Genomic DNA, 17,523 nt, shown 5'->3' with positions numbered 1-17,523 from the left:
GAAGCAACCATGGGATATACATAAGGCATAGGCAGCAATCAAACACTAGACAAGTGCGAGCCTGCGCCACCAGAGGCACAAGACATGTACATTAGCACCCGGGTATCAATGAAAGCACCACGTGACCCCACAACCGCACTGCATGAAGCTTCACACATGCTGAAAGCAAGTGCAGGGATAGGACGCAGCATTGGTCCAAGAGTGAGTGGCTGGTATCTATCTAAATTACAACAGCCAATGGAATGACGCATAGCACCTCCAGTACACTACCTCCTGTGCACTTGTGCCACCCCGGGTGGCAGCCCTTAGTGAAGGTACATATCTTTATGAGGCAAGACCTTGAGGATAGGCCACAGCATTCGGCATCCTTTGCACCACATCTGCTGCACATGGTTTACGCCACAGCTGCCGCACAAAATGTTACGCTGATGCAGGCTTTCTGAGGTGCAAGGAACTTGTAAATCAGCACCATGATGTATGGTTTGTGGTGTCCTGATCTCCCCTATTGTGTGTTGCCTTTCAATGTCTGCATGCTGGTATTTCACGTAACACGCAATGCATGACATGTAGAGGCAAAACAAAGATATTGACCAGTAACGTCTATTTAAATGCATTTGGAAGTGTTTCATTGAACGTCCTGGCATACTTTTCAACATAACCATGATGACACAGCATTGTAGCATTCAGTTTTAACATTTGTCCCGTATGAAATCTGTGCATGATCACGTTCCCTGACCCCTATCTCTTGTGTACACTTTTGTTTTCTAATAAATATTATTGTTATTTTTGCTTACACCTATTAGTCTGATAATTTTTTTTTTTATTTAAATATTGGCCTTATTTTTTCCTAAGTTTACAGGTATTTTTTACATTTTTTTGCAGGAAATCCATGATTTGATTTAATTAGAAATCATAAATTAATATTTTGTCGCTTTGCGACATTTAGCGAGTATTTTTTCGTCACTAATCATAAAACGGGCCGCATTCCGATCACATTTGTACATTTCTACCATAGCGACGTTTTTATTTCCCGAATTTCGTCGCTAACGCTAAAATATTGTCGCAAAGTCGGAATTTTTTGCAGCAAACACAGGAAGTGGTGTATTACTGCTTCCTGTCACATGGGTGTGATTTTTACTTTCACTTTCTCTTTTCAGCACATTGCTGGTGCATGTGCTGAGAGGAGGAGGTGTATGGTGGTTGCCGTGTTGGAAGTTGGTTTTGGAGAGTGGTGCTGCGTGCTGAGTCCAACCTGAAGTGTCTGTCTGTTGTATTTGTTGTATTTTAAACAGTTTGTGTGTCTACTGCCCTCTGTTTTGTCTGAAGTGTCTGTTAGTTTTGTTTGTTGTATTTTAAACAGTTTGTGTGTCTAATGCCCTCTGTTTTGTAGAGTTTGTTTGGGGGTTAGTTAGTATTTTTATATAGATAGTTAGTTAAGTGGGTTATTATTTATTAGTTTTAAGTGGGTTACAGGGTTCAGGGAGATGCCTGCTGTTGGGAGGTCAGGGAGGATGAGTGAGGAGGCATTGGTTTTTTTTTTATGGTTGATAAAATATTATCTTCCAGCTATGTTGGATGCGGGGGGGCGGATCCTGCAGGGGTATGCTGTGGGGGTACGGAATGTGCGCTGGGAGCGGGTGAAGCTCCAAATGGAGCACTACTTTAAAATTTCACGCACCGTGCACCAGTGGAAGCACCGCTGGCAGGACATGACTGCGCGGGAGGCCGACCTCCTGGATTACACTGGTGTGATGACAGGCATACAGGGTGGTAAGTACAAAAGTCATTAATTCACTTATATGTACAAATGTTATGTAAGTGAGTTACGTGTGTGACATGTGTGTATGACATGTACATGCTGACTCGTTACTGTGATACTGTGACAAAGTGTTGATGACAATGTCATTTGCCTATGTGATTTGCACATCATTCACATCAGTTAAGATTAATTTGAACTCCCACTTCCAGGCACATTTTTGCTGATTTACAAGCCCCTTGGGGTTCTTTAGCGGCGCGGTTACATTACTTATGTGACATAGCGGCAGCGCTAAAGATGCGCCAGGGTGCAGGGTATGTACAATTTCACACTTCTTGGAGATGCGTCACATTGTGAATCTCTGCACCTTTAGGGGGCCTTCTGGCGCAGGGGAGGGCATTCATACACAGGAACACCTCTGTAAAGTGACAGAGTGAAATCTATCAAGTTTCCGTCATTCACTTTCATGGCAATGCTGCGTCTTACCTCTGGGCCTGCTTGAAGCAGGCATGAGGATTGACGCAGCATTGACAAGATAGGGCCAACCAGAGCATTGCTGGAGCAGCGGCGCACATGCTTCACAACTCCTGCAATGCACTGCCTTTACAGCACAGATGCCTGACGCATCTGTGCCATTTTAGCAGCATGGTGCGCAGCATGGGAAATGGTGCGCAGCATGGGAAATTTAGCTCACCATGTGAGTTGGGCCATGGTGCACATTTACTCTTGCCTCCCTGCTGATTTGGTGGAATGCACCATTACCTGTAATACTGTCCCTTTGTGTGCTACAGTAGAGTAGGTGTGTGAGTAGTCAATGCAAATGTCCCTATTTGTATAGCTCTATGAGTTGACAGTTGTAGTGAGTAGTCACGTTATCATTGAGGTGTGAACACATATTTGCAGTGTGAAGACCAGATGTGGGACTGAGGTTTCCTGTGTGTCACTTGCATTAACATTACTATGTGATGGTGAATGACCACATGCCAGTAAGGGTGGCAAGGCACAGAGGATGTTAGCATGTATGAGCCCATCACGGGTGTAGTCAGTCAAAGAGATGTGAGCAGCGACTGTGTGCAGGATGGTGTATGTGTGTCCAGTATGTGTAACTGTACATATCTGAGCAGAGCAAGTGTGTGTGTGACCTATGTGCAGGACAGTACACAGTGTGACAGATGCTCAAATCCATGAGCAGCAGGACTGTATCTACACGGCCCCTGTACATGGGTAATGTGTAGATATATCCTTGCCAGGTGATTATGCAATGCGTGAGTTTGACAGCTCCAGAGTGTTTTACATCCCAAAGGACTGTGTATCAGCCTCTTACTAAATGCATAATTACCATCATACGCAGTACAACTTACACATGATGCCTGTGTGGACATGGTGCTTAGAAATTGCATTACACAACTGTTATGTGCATATATGACTGCGGTAATGTTATGTTTGTTCACCACTGCATTAGCAAGCCCATGTGTGCATGCCAATCTAAGTGCACAGAGTCATTTGTACAATGTGTCAATCCCCTACAAAGTGATGTTGTATTTACTGTGACTGAAATGTTGTTCCTCATGTTTATGTAACGTTTCTAGATGCCATGCAATGACAAATATTTTTTATTGTTTACTCACAGATGGTCGGCGATCCATCACGCAGGGTGACGTGGATCGTTTCAGGGACCCAAAAGCCACTGGTGAGTATTTGTAATGGAAATTGCCATGTTGTGATGTAATGGATGTCATTAACTAATGCTACACACAGTAGTTTTGCAATACTGGTGTGTTCCGCATGTCACTCGGCCACAAGGTGCAGAGGATATTTATGTTATTATTCAGACAATATGTATAAGAGTGTGGTTTGACGCATATCTATCTAAGTTGTGACTTTGTCCATGAAGGGACAATGCAACAGCTCTGATTTCCTGTGCATGACATCCAGCACAGATTATAGCTAAATAGTCAATGATCCAGGGGTCATGCAGGCATTACACTACTGGATTTTCACACAGGGCTACATATTATCAAGACCAGCCAGAAGATGTATCCACGCTTCATTTGCAGTACACTGCCACTGAAGCGGACATTGAGGTTTAGCTAATATGCCCTAAGACATTCCCATATCAGGCCAGGTTAAGGTCATGTCATGTCTAAGGTATGAATAGATCACATATCATCAACACAAGGTTTCTAGGACCTTTTACAGTGTAAATCAGATGAAACTGTGCCAAAGAGGTTCCAGGCAATGTTGCACATCATATTGGGAACAGGCAAGTTTACCAACTTTCACAGGAGAGTTTGTGTTGATAGATGGATAATGGGTGAGGGGGCAGTTCATTACACCGCCAAGGGGCAAGATAAGTTACCTAGCGTAGCCATATTGAGAGGGACTAACACAAGGCTGGGTCATGAATGGTTTCTACCAGGATCTGAGTGGTCTATTTTGCCCATACCAGTTCTTCTCCTTCATGAGGTATTTAGGACCAGGGTTAGACCGGATGTCATGCATGCAACTCTGATTGTTAAACTGCCTTTTCTGCCGCATGATGAGCCTGTGGTGTATTTTCTATGTAGGTGTGGAAGGGGTTGTAGGCGACAGGTCGGGAGTCAGTGTGGCTGCCAGAATCTGCCGGGTCTGCTGTTTTACAAACATTTTTCAATGTAGTAATGAAATCTAGGGATTGCTGTAATCGGCCTGGCTGATGGGCACGCCCTGCAGCAAAGGGTTCCTTGCTTCAATAGGATGGCATTTGAAGATATTCCATAATTTACACATGAACCCGTAGCAGATGACAATTACCTGCCTGACGAGCTTTGTCCGGGACAGGGCATGTTGTTTTGTTAGTCGTAGCTCTCAGATCGCATGTTTGCAAGGGGGACAGGAGCACAGTTCCAGCTGCCACCTTTCATGTGACCAAAAGATACCTCAGGCCTGCCAAACTGAATGATGTCTGTTTTACTGCTGTTTAGTTTGAGTTTGTTGCTGCTCTTCTAGTTACTCATGTAAATCATGCTGTTTGTACATCGGAGACGTGTGTCAGAGTAGTCTGTCCCACACGTACTCAGTTACTGGTTATTGTCTGCATAAAATACGCTTTGAGGAGCAGTACAATTTCCCGACGTTGGCCAGCAGGCTCAAGTATAGTTTGAACAGCATAGGACTTAGGATAGATCCTTAACCCCATGACCAGGACAGCTATGATATTTCTCAAGTGCATATTGTCAATCCCTTTATAGCGGGTTTTGCAGCAGATTTCTGCCGATGTACGCGGCAATATTGTGGAGAACTTTCTTGGTATTATTGACACCTGTTGTTGGTAGGGGTGTCCCGGTCTTCTTCCCGTGCATGTAGGCTGAGCTTACATTTGGTTGCCATTGACATATACATACAGCAACACTGGCAACCATGTAAAAGAGTGCCAGTCTTGTCACTGTCTACATGAACTGTACACATTTTCAGGTAGACACACATGTCTGCACATGTGCATCGTACAGCAGTAGCAGTAGTGTGTCACAGGGTCTGATGAGGGTGGTGCTGGCCTTGGAGGGGTAATGCCACACTAATAATGTTAATTGGACTACTTGCACACACTCAGGATGCACAATGGTGACATGTTATCACAGTCTCATTTAGCATCTAATTTATCAGTACATCACACCTGCCATGTACTGTCATGTCACTATCCATGGCCTGAATTGTGGAAAAAAGGGCTTGTCAATTATGTGGTCAGGTCACTTAGAGACATTACAGGATGTCACATGTGTGTTGCCTCCCATGTGGTATGTGATTTGTGCCAAATAATATGATGATAGGCAAATGACCCAGTGTCCTTGTTTGGGAATTGACATTTCCATTTTTTTTAAGACAACATGAATGCAGAGGAGAGCCATGCTTTCAATGTGGCAAAGGAACAGTGGCTTCACATCCGCCGGGTTAAGAAGGGCTACTGGACCATGGCCAAGAAATACGCATCTGATCGGAAGGCTGGGACCTGGCACTCTATGCCAGAGGCTGTTGGCCACAAGGACAAAAAAAACACCTCCAGGGCTGCTGGCAAGGCTGGCCAAGTTAAAAAAGGCTAAGTCACAGGTCTCACCAGTGATTGTGGATGTGCAGACCCCTCAAAATCCCATCATGACTACAGCAGCCATTCCGAGTACCAGCAGCCAGGGGACGGGTCAAGCTGCACCAAGCCAGGGACCAGCCCAGACCACAACACCCCAGGATCTCGGGACACCCACCACAACGCCTCCAATTGGTGAGACACTACTGAAGATCCTGAATGAGCAGACCCGGAACAATAACTTGCTCCTAGACGTTAAAAACGAATTGGTGACCCTGAACCGGCGGATGAATGACATAGCAGTCAAACTGGTTATTCCCTGAACTTTGACTTCTTCTGCCCCACACCCCTCTTCTGCCTTCCCTCATTGTTATTTGTTATTAGGTTATAGATAGTTGTATTATAGTATTTAGATGTAGATTAGTTTTAGATTAGGTATAGTTAGTTTAGTACAGTGAGATATTTTTATGAGAGGTTAAGATAGTGTTGGGGCTAAGTTTCTTTTCTCTTTGGGTGGGGGGTTGATGTCCTTTTTTAGTTTGTGTAGTAGTGTATAGTTAGTATTACATGTGTAGTTTAGTTTAATATGTGTGTAGGGATTTTAGATATAGTGTTAGTTTTAATAATTAGTGTAGTTTTAGATAGATTATATTTTATACAATAAATACTTTTGAATGTATTACTACTTGCAATGGTGTCAGGTAGGTTGCAGAGTGTGGGTCTTGACACATTGTATGCTTCTCAGGCCATCAGTGGAGTGATCCCTGTATGTGTGACTATGGATGCAACCTGTTACTGGGATGCATGTATAGTGGTAAGTAAACATTAGCTGTGGTATCTGTTGACTTGCATGGTTGACATGTTACATTGGATTTATTGTGTATGGGCAAATTCAGCTACTTTGCGTTCAGCTATTTTGCACTAAATGGCAAGACAGTCCACAAGTTAGCAAATTTGCCGGCGTACATGTGGATTTTGTTGCCATTTGCACAAATATGTGCCCACATGTGCCTGTCACTTTGCCAGCGCACCATAATGCTACGAGTTCCCTTGAGTGACCTGGCCACTATAGTGGGGACGGCCGAGAAGAAGTTTCATACTGCTAGTGTGTGGTGGAGGGGGCCAAACGGGGAGAGCTTCTATGGGAGTTCACATGCATCTTGTTGAGAAAGGGTCAGAGACAGAGCAGAGCAGCAGGTGAGGAGAATGCAGGCTCCTTGTCACAGGAGCTTCACAGGGATGGCGCTTGGGAAAGTAATGGATGCTAATATATGTTTGGGTCTGGACCCCAGAATCCTTCAGATGTCCAAGATTGCTCTGCTGCGCGTGTTGGTACATAGCCATTCAGATCCTGCTCAGTGTGTTCATGCGCATGCAGCTGCTGCAGCTGGACAATGTCCCATCTCATACTTAACTGCCCCATACAGGACTATGCTGGCGCTGGGCAGTAGGGTGAAGTGGCATGCAGGTGCTGCACGCCTGGTACATGCACATACCTGTACCAAGGGGGTACACATGTTTATTGGTGCTGTGTAGGTAGGTTTGACTTTACATTTTGACTGCAATGACGGTGGTACCACCTGCACAGATATGGAGCATCCAGGTACAAGACTTCATGGTGCAAGAGCATGATGGTGCTGTGCGTTACGGGTATATATGTACTGGGGGCAGGGGGTCACTTGGCACAATGTGTGCTCACACCCAGAGGGCTCCCAGGCAATTGAGCTAAAAATATTTTCACACTGGGAGGGCTCAGGGGCAGTTCTGCAGCACGGGGCTCACAACCACAGGGCATTTTAGCTGCGCCACCCTCTGGTTCCTCACAGCTCCCTCTGGTTCACACCTGCCACCATTTTGTTCTTCACACCACCCTCTGGTTCACCACTGCCACCCTCTGGTTTACCACTGCCACACTGTGGTTCATCACTGCCACCCTCAAGCTCACCACCCACGCAGATAAATTCCTGCCAGACACCTCCACTTCCAGATCCACACCGACACCAACACCACCCTCAGAGGTACACTCATCTACAGCCCCCCCGGACCACATTTTCAATTCAGCAAATCCCTCGCCAACCTCACCTGCAACCATGCACTCACCTCCACAGACTACATCCCCCTCGTGGAGCTGACATTCCAGCTCAGGAACAAGAACAACACCAACTCCAGCACCCTGTCGGCCACACTGGCCAACCTCAGCCTCAGCCAACTCGTCACCCTAAACCACCCAACCACCCATCCACCCACGCCGCTGGTCACACGCTGGACACCACCTTCTACACAGGCACCCACGTTGCTTTAGTACACACCACCTGTTTCCACAGGACTCTACACTGCTGCATCCATTTCCCCTTCAATGTACAGTCCATAGACCACCGCACACAACGGGTACCTCCCCACTGCTGGAGGAGAGTGACTGTAGACCAGCTAATCACCACCCTTACCCACAGGCCACACAACAACTCCACCAACTCCAACGCTGCAGGCCGCCACCTCAGGCAGTGTATGTACAACTGTGACAACACACTTGTGCCACTCAAGGAACCCTGTAAAAGCCACACCAGCAGGCCAGCCACCGCGTTCACCATCCTTCAAAGCCCAGCTGGATGACAACGCACACGGGAGCAAGGGGCTCTTCTGCATCGTAAGGGAATTCTCCAACTCCAGCGCCAACACCAACAACACGACTCCCTCAGTAGAACTGTGCAACTCACTAGCCATCTTCTTCCACTGCTAGCTCGCTGATATCCATGACAGCTTCAACACGACACCCACCCAAACTATGCCAGGGCCCACCTCCCCTGTGTACACCAGCAGCGCATGCCCCCTGACCTCCTGGTCCAATGTCAACAGCAACGAGATACACAAGGTTATGTACTCCATCCACTCACGCTCCCCGTCACACCTATGCCCACACCACGTATATAACATGGCAGATGCTGCCATCTGAGCCGACAACAGAACAGCAACATTTCCATGGAGCTTGGAACACAACAAAATCTACACCCTCCTCACGTCGCGGAAGCGAGGCCACAAGGACCTCAAGTGCTTCCAGCATATCTCCCTGCTCCTGTTTCCAGGGCGGATCACTGGGAATTGCTCATCATGCAACTGGCCCACCACCTGGTAGACAACAACATCCTGTACCCATCCCAGGCCTGAATCATACAAGTCCACAGCACCCTGCCAGAACTCATGTCCGCCACTGACGACATCATGAGCAAACTGTGCAACAGCAAAACTTCTGCCCTCATCCTTCTGTTGATGTGTCCCTGTGCCAGCATGCCCAGGGCTCTCCAGGACTTGTTGACCAGTACATGAGGGTATGCAATGTCATGACTTGCATGGTACATGAGTGCCACTGTGCCTATCCACCCACTTCCACCCGTCCCAGTTTGACACTCACCCTGGTGTTGTTGTGTGACTTCCAGTACAGCAGTATCCTGGCCTGCGACTCCTACCACAGTCTCCTCACTGATGACGTTGGCCACCTTCTCCTCCAGCTCATCCAGCTCCTCCTGTGGAGCTGGTCCACCGCCTCCCGTTGCACTTGCTGCCCTTAGGTTCGCTCCCAGTTTCTTTTTAGTTTTGCTCTTCGTATCGTGCCACCGCTTCGTACACTCGTCCACTGTCCTCTTTCGCTCCCCCATGGCATTGACCTTAGTCATGATGTCCTGCTATAATTCCCTTTTCCTCGCCATGGTGACGGTGGAACTCACAAAGAGTTCCTGCTGGTGTTGCGTCACCTCTTCAACCAGTACCTGGTTCTCCTCCGGAGTGAACTTTGGGTTCCTCTTCCTCTTGGCCTTTCCCTGGGTCTCAGCCTGGCCTTCCTGGGTGTTGTTTCTGCCCTCTGCACTAGTCCCTGGCTGCTCACCATCATTTTCAGTATTGTCCATGGATAGCGGGCATTTTTTCGTCCCGCTAACGCGTTATATGGTAGCCTTGGGCCTATTGGTTTAGCGATAATCATCGCTGATATGGCCAATGTGCTTTTTTCATGTTAGCGTGCGACGGGTTAGCGTCGTCACGCTAGTTTTATCGCATGCTTTTATCGCATTTCTGGGGAAATATCGCCGCCTTGCGGAGTATTGGTAATACCTCGCTACGGCGGCGATATTTCCAGGCGATGTTTGGCGATAAAATTTTTCCCGCTAAATATCGATAGCAATATTTTTCGCCTGTTATTGGTAGTATCCCCCTTAGTCTCTGATTATAACGAAAAAATTTCAGAACTCAGCTAACAAGCTATTGCAGTTGAGTTCTGACATCAAAATGTCTGCTGCCAGAGCCTGCAGCCCAGGTGAAAGGCAGTTCAGATCACAGAACAGGTGTTTAAGAACAAAGATGAAATGTTCCTTTTCTTTCTTCTGCTCTATTTATCTAGGTTACAGTGACTAACAGAAAGAACATGGTTAGGTTTTTGCATTCCTTAGATAATTATCAAAACTGAGCTGTATTTCTGCATTTTTCTACTCATTCCGAGCTAAGGCAGCTTTTTTCTTTAAAACCTTACTTGTATTGAACTTTGTCTGATATCTTTTTACAACAAATATCTAACATGTTTTTGATATGCTTAATTTTGCACTAGAGGTTCTATTTTTATTCTTCATGTTTGCAAACATGCTCTCTCGTTCATATAAAAGAACTACGCACCAAGTTTTTAAGTGGTTTGTGGGAAAGGTGATGGTGTGACCATATTTGATATGGGGTAAAGAACCCCCTACCGTACATGTTAAGAATATTGCAAGTCACCTCAGAGTTCCATTACCTTAAAAATGAACTCGGCCGTAGGCCTCATTCCTCTAATGGTTATGGAACTCCTTGGCAAATTGCAATATCCTTATTAGGACAGGGGGTGTGTTATCCCTAATATAAAGTGCTCCATGCACGACAAGTGACTAAAAGTGCTTGTGCATCGAAGAATGTGAATAAGATTGCTATGAAAAATGAATATGTAATTCTTTTAAGATATTCCATGGCCTGACCATACATTTCTAAATCATGTTTCTCAAAATGGACTTGTAAAGTTAATCCTCTTTACTGCCTTGTCCAAATGGTTATTATGGTGTAGGCAAAATGACAAAATACATTGATATTTTGATCTGTTCACCAAGTGTGTACTGTATATACATGAATTCAGGACAGTGTGGGGGTACACCCTGTATGTTAACTTGATATAATGTCAGATCTCATGTGTTCAGAACAAATTTTGTCTTCTGAAAAAGGAGAAGTGCTAGGGTTCTTCTTACCTAGAACTTGTAATAGGTAATCAAACAAACGGCTCTGTACAATCACTGGTAGTCCTTTAGGGCTGCTTCTAATCATTCCTGAAATGTGGAACAAGACATTACTAGCTTGCTATCCTCATCATTGTAATATTAAATGCTTATATAGAAGAAAGTTTAAGTTGTCACTTACCAATATTTCAGTGAGTCAAGGGATATGTGTCACATCATTACTTTTGAAAAACAACAATTGATGGGTCGAGTGCTGAACAATGTCAAACAGTCACCCTCAGTACAGAGATCTGGGCCTAAATCCACTGTTTGTTTGCCCAACATTGCCCTTCCAGTTTAGACCCAGCAATGTGCAAATCAGTCTTGACCCTGCTCCCCAAGAGAACGGTCTAGTCCGAACTGCCAGGCCAGGGTATCACCCCTCATCAGCTAGTTTAACTTGAATCCAGTGGTATAGTGAGCATAGGACCCACATTTTGAGAGTAATTGGAAAATAGCTATATGAGATGAATTTACATTAAATTATACATGTTAGAAGGTGGTTCTGACCATCTGAGCCGCCCAGATTTTTCACTTTTTGAACACCTAATTTTTTAGCTTTTATAGTGGGAGAGCCTCATAAGTTGTGACTCACCCACAGTGAACTCATGATGAAAGAGACTGCATGTGGATTTTACCGGTGTTCCCCTGGTGAGAGTAGGCTGCTGCGCTGCAGCCAGAGTAACGGGCACCAGACTGGATACATGCAGACACGTGTGTACATACGTGTGCACACGTGTAGTAGCAGCTCAGGGGAGATTCCTGTTGTGTACAGCCCAGGAGGAACAGGTACAGATAGAATGGTGTGGCAGGATATATGCAGAGTTGGGTGGTGACATGGAATAGGCTTAATACAATGGGAAGACACATTTAAGTCAGTGTGCTTTCCTGTTTTCGAATATATGACTTACATCGCAAGCCATTACAACGCATGCTTTTACAACACAGTTTGTACAACGCAAGTACAATTACTTCGCATATTTTTACAACGCATACCATTACAATGCAAAATTATGTCAACGCATTAAATGAACCATTACAACGCATACTAGTACAACGCATACTATTACATCCATTTTTTTAAAATTGTATGATAAACCCCTGATTAAAAAATTAATACTCGTGTTTTTTTAATATACAAAAATCTTTTACTAGCAAATGGATTGGGATACAAAGAAAAAAGGGGTTCTGGGTCTGTTACTGTATTAATACACAGTATTAAAAAAGTACTGAACATTAAAATGAATACTCGAGTACTAAAATTAATACTCATGTAGTATTTCTATTGTGGACAATAAAAAAATACATCTATTAAAATATAGTTTTATTTTATATAATGAAAATATATTTACCACACAAAAAAGAATTATAAAAATAAAATAATTAACAATATAATTTTTAATCCAATATTTAAATTAAATACACATCATATCAATTTTTTTAAAATATTTTCAAAAGGACGATGACCCCAAAAAACAAACATTAACGCACTTTATTTTACAAAAATATCTACCGATAATTATTTAAAATATTAAACATAATAAAACACCAATAAAACAAAACTAATCAAAATACAAACAAATAATCCATCATTTGAAACTTAAAGAAACCAAAAGTCCTACAACACTTTCAATGAAATCACCTTGACCCGCAGGTTGCCAAAATGGTGGTCGTAACATATATAAAAAAAATAACGAACATTTATAAATCGCAAAAAATAATGACAGTTTTACACTGCATTAAAAAGACGACAAAAAATATACACAAACCATATTTTGTTTTCAATTGACGTACACCACACATTTTTTTATAAAAGTAGCTGTTCACCATTTTAAAAACAGTGGTTAACTGACTGCCAGACACACCACACGCATATTGCCTACTCTGACGGGTGCTTAGCTCAGGGAAATTACTGTATAGAGTGGGGGGCAAAATTGCTATTCATACTCCAATGGGGGTTTGCATCAAGGAAACTGCCGGATAGTGTTGGGGATAACATTACTATTCCTACTCCAACAAGGGCTTGCCTCAGGGAAAATGCTGGATATTGGTGGGTGCAAAATTACTACTCCTAGTCTGAATCGTGCTTGCCTCAGGGAAAGTGCCGTATAGTGGTGGGGTTAAAATTACTATTCCTATTCTAAAGGGTGCTTACCTCAGGGAAAGTGCTGGATAGTGGTGGGGATAAAACTAATATTCCTACTCCAACGTGTGCTTAACACAGGTAAGAAGCTGGATAGTGGTTGGGGCAAAATCACTATTCCTACTCCAACCTGTCTTTATCTCAGCGAAAGTGTTTGATAGTGGTTGGGTTAAAATTACTATTCTAACTTCAAAGAATGCTTGCCTCAGGAAAAGTGATGGATAGTGTTAGGGTTAAAATTACTGGGGCATATGTAGGTAATTTCAATTTTGCGATTCGGAAATTGCGATTTTCTGCGAATCGCACTTTCAGAATCCTAAAACGCGATGTAGATAAAAAATCGCTAAAAAATAGCGCTTACCAAAAAATCACAGAAGCAAAGAGCGATTACTTAAATAGCGATTCCTTATTAGCAAATTCACTATTAAGGAATCGCAAAAACGGAAAAAAGCAATTCAGGTGCAGAATGATGACATCACAACCAGGAAGTATGACTGCCCATGCTGCACCTGATTGCATGCACCTGTTCCTGACTCATTTGCTGACTGAGATACTGTGAGGAGGGAGTATGGTTTTGTCTCTGCATCTCATACAAGCTGAAATGGGTTCCCAGGGTGGGGACAAGCAGGCAGAGGAACACAACAGGAAGAGAAAGCAAAAGTTCTCTGAGAGGGAGCTTGAGGTGTTGACAGAGGAGGTTGTGAGGCAACATGACCTCCTGTTTGGGAAAAGCTCACTCCGTGTTCCTGAGGCTAGGAAGAGAAAAATTGGGAGTGACATCCAAGAAAAAGTCAATGCCATAGGCGTAACCCACCGCACCACTGAGGACTTAAGGAAGAGGTGGTACGACATGAGGCAGAGATCAAAGGAGAGCATGGCCACCAGATTGGCAGAGGCAAAGGCAACTGGAGGTGGGACCTCAACTGCACCAGAGCCTACGCCCCTGGAGGGTTGGTGGAGGGCACACTCATGCCTGAGTTAGTGACATGCGTGGCTTATCTTGACAGCTCAGAAAATAGAGACACCAGACAAGGTAAGATGCATGCCAATATCCCCAAAACATACCCATCCCACTCACAGCCCCAAACACCCATGCATGAGTAGAAATCCAGTCGATGTGTTCAGGGTCACCCAGAATTGCATTATGGGAAATGTAGTCCCATGCACTGAAACTTGGTCCTGTGACACATACAAAGGGTACATAGGAAACAGTCATACTAGCAATGTGCAAAATAGACAAGTAGTCATGTCATTAGTAGTTCAAGAACTATAATGTTACAAAAAAAAATGACACACAACTCATGCGTGCTATTATTTTACAGCTGGATCAACAACACAGGACACAGTGAATGAAGTGGAGGAGACAGCAACAGATGAGGTCCGGGCAGGGCAGGAGGGGCAGGGTGCCACAAGGGACACACGATCAGCGCCACCCAAACGACGCAGACTCGTTCCAGCACTACAACCAATGGCGTCAGAGTCAACGAATGCTGATGAGGACTCACAGGCTGCTCCAACCCAAATCTCAAGGCAGTGCACACCACAATCCAGAGCACCAACCGCAACCGGCAGTGGTGCAAGACACAGGGCACGGGCCACCACTAGCAATGCCTCCTCGGGAACAGACTCGGTCTTTGCAGGCCTGGAGGGCAACATGTAGCGTGCACAGCGCCTGCAAGGCAAAGGGATAATGTCAATTCAGCGCCAACTAGCACAACATAACCACCACATGTCAGAGCTGAGGCTTGGGGTGACTACCATCGCACAAGCTTTGGAGGCTAATTTGAGGGAGAACAGAAGAGATAGGCTGGCCAGGCGCAGGGAACAACATCGCCTACACACCTGCCTGGACCACTTCACTAGGGCTGTGACCCGCCAATTTACTGCAATCTCCATGCTAGCTCGGAGATGCATTAGCATGCAACATGAGATGGCACACTGCTGCCAGGATGTGGCTAGGGGTCTGGTGCAGGTCACACATGCGCTAGATCAACTGCGTGCTGTAGTCACCAGTGGCATTGGAACACCAGGGAGCTTGGACGCTGATGGCGAGTCCAGCAGGAGCACCCCGACTTCACCAATCACTGTTGAAAGGTGCCGGAGAGGGCGTCAGGACAGCAAGGGGAAGACAACAGTGAGGCAAGTGCGCAGCCAGAAGGAGGGGCAACAGGGTGTGCACGCCGGAGGTGACGGGTCAGTATGCACATATGGCATCTTGTGAGGCAACACATGCCATAAGGACTAACTGACTCACAACTATGATGGCACTGTGGTGAGGACAATAACATGTGCTAACAACATACTTACAGTCACACTGTGTGACATTAAACATCCTACTGTTAGGGGAATAAACCTATTTTCTTTGCATCATCATTTGGCATTGTGTTCTTATTTCTCACCCAGAAGTAGTTCTGTGTGATGTCATCACATCTCAGGCGCTTTTGAGAATTCCAAAGGTCCTCTCAATGGTGGGTCTTGTGGCTCTGTGGGCACTGTTGTACCAATGTAGTCCCACACAGCATATGCACTGTCTCCTGCAGGGATAAAGTATGATGATGTTTAGTGATATACTGCCAGTTCAGACATTTCCTACTAGTGTTTGTGTGTGCCATACAATTACCTAGCATGTATCCCTCTCCAAACTTGCCATTTGTGAGTCTGCGATGTAAACCACAGTTTCGGAAAACAAAGGAATCATGAGTGCTTCCTGGGAATTTTGCTACTATATCAGTGATTACATGTTTAGCATTGCAGACTACCTGGGTGATTAAAAAATGGTATGATTTCTGAACACATACTCATTGTGTGATGGGGGGGTACAGTGCAACATGGGTTCCGTCTACGCAGCCAATCACGTGGGGGAATTGTGCTATTTGGTAAAAATCTTATTTAGTCTGGTCAAGTTCCTGCTGTGTGTTTGTGAATTTGATGTGGTGATGCATCCTCTGCATCATAGCATTAAGGAAAGCATGAAAAAGTGCAAAAGTGCACTCTGGGAGACCCCTCCTGCTGCAGCTATTACCCCCTGAAAACTCCCTGACGCTAGGAGGTGCAGTGAGCACAACACCTGTATGTGGGTGGGAATGGTGTGTGCCCTGTATGTGGGGTGCTCCCGCATGGGTGTCAGCTCGTCTATCAGCTCCACGATACTTTCTGCGTGCAGCCTGTAGTGCACATGGATGTCCTCCTCAGTGCACTGGAGGAAGGTGATGCGTGTTCTGTAGATCCTCTCCTGGCATCTCCTTCTCTCTTCAGCCTCTCTGATACGCAGACTCCTGGCTATTACATAAAGGCCAGCCATTGTGAGAAGCCACTGTGGCATTGTGGGCCTGTTTAAATAGGTTGCACCTGGTTACCACCTGTTCTGAGTTGGTGGTATTTAAGAAGTGCAAATTTGCGAATCTCGTCAAATCGCAATTTGCGATTTTTATCTACATAGCAAATTGCAAATTCGCAATTTGTGGGACGCTTTTTGCGAATTTCGCAATTAATGGGACGCAGCTTGCGAATTTGCAATTTTATTGGCAGAATCCATGACACGCAAAATTGCTCCTTGCTATTTTTGCGAATACCAATTTTGCTTGGCACAATATTTGCCTACATCGCATCACAAACTTTTGCGATCGCAAACACCCTGGATTCTGTGAATCACAGGGTTTGCGATCGCAAAACACCTACCTACATATGGCCCACTATTCCTACTTCAAAGGGTGCTTGCCTCAGAAAAAGTGCAGGATAGAGGTTGGTATAACATTTCTATTCCTACTCCAAATGGTGCATACCTCGGGGAAAGTCCTGGATATTGAAGGAGGCACAATTACTATTCCTACTCCGAAGGGGTCTTACCTCAGGGAAAGTACTGGATAGTGGTGGGGTTAAAATTACTATTCATACTTCGAAGGGTACATAACTCTCAGAAAAGGCTGGATAGTGGTGGGTACATAATTACTAATCCTACTCCAACATAAGCTTGCATCTGGGAAAGTGCTGGATGTTTGTTTTTAGGTTATAAATATTTTAAGAAAATATAAATATTTATTCTACATTTTAATATATCTACAGATAACTACAGCTTCCATCAACAGCTGTTAAAAGGAACAATATATATGTACTTTAAATAAGAATCAACAGAAGACCTTCTGAAAATTATTTAAAAAGGGTATTTTAAAAAAAGATTTACATGATAAAGGTAATATTGTATGAAAAAACAATTTTGCAAAATAGAATAACATCCAAATTACATTTTTAAAACAATGTAAATATATTGTTTCTTCCACATTTTACAACT

Source organism: Lissotriton helveticus, chromosome 8 (genome assembly GCF_964261635.1).
Source record: "Lissotriton helveticus chromosome 8, aLisHel1.1, whole genome shotgun sequence".
NCBI lineage: Eukaryota > Metazoa > Chordata > Amphibia > Caudata > Salamandridae > Lissotriton > Lissotriton helveticus.
The sequence above is the reverse complement of the archived record's forward strand: the minus strand, read 5'-3'. Positions refer to the sequence as shown.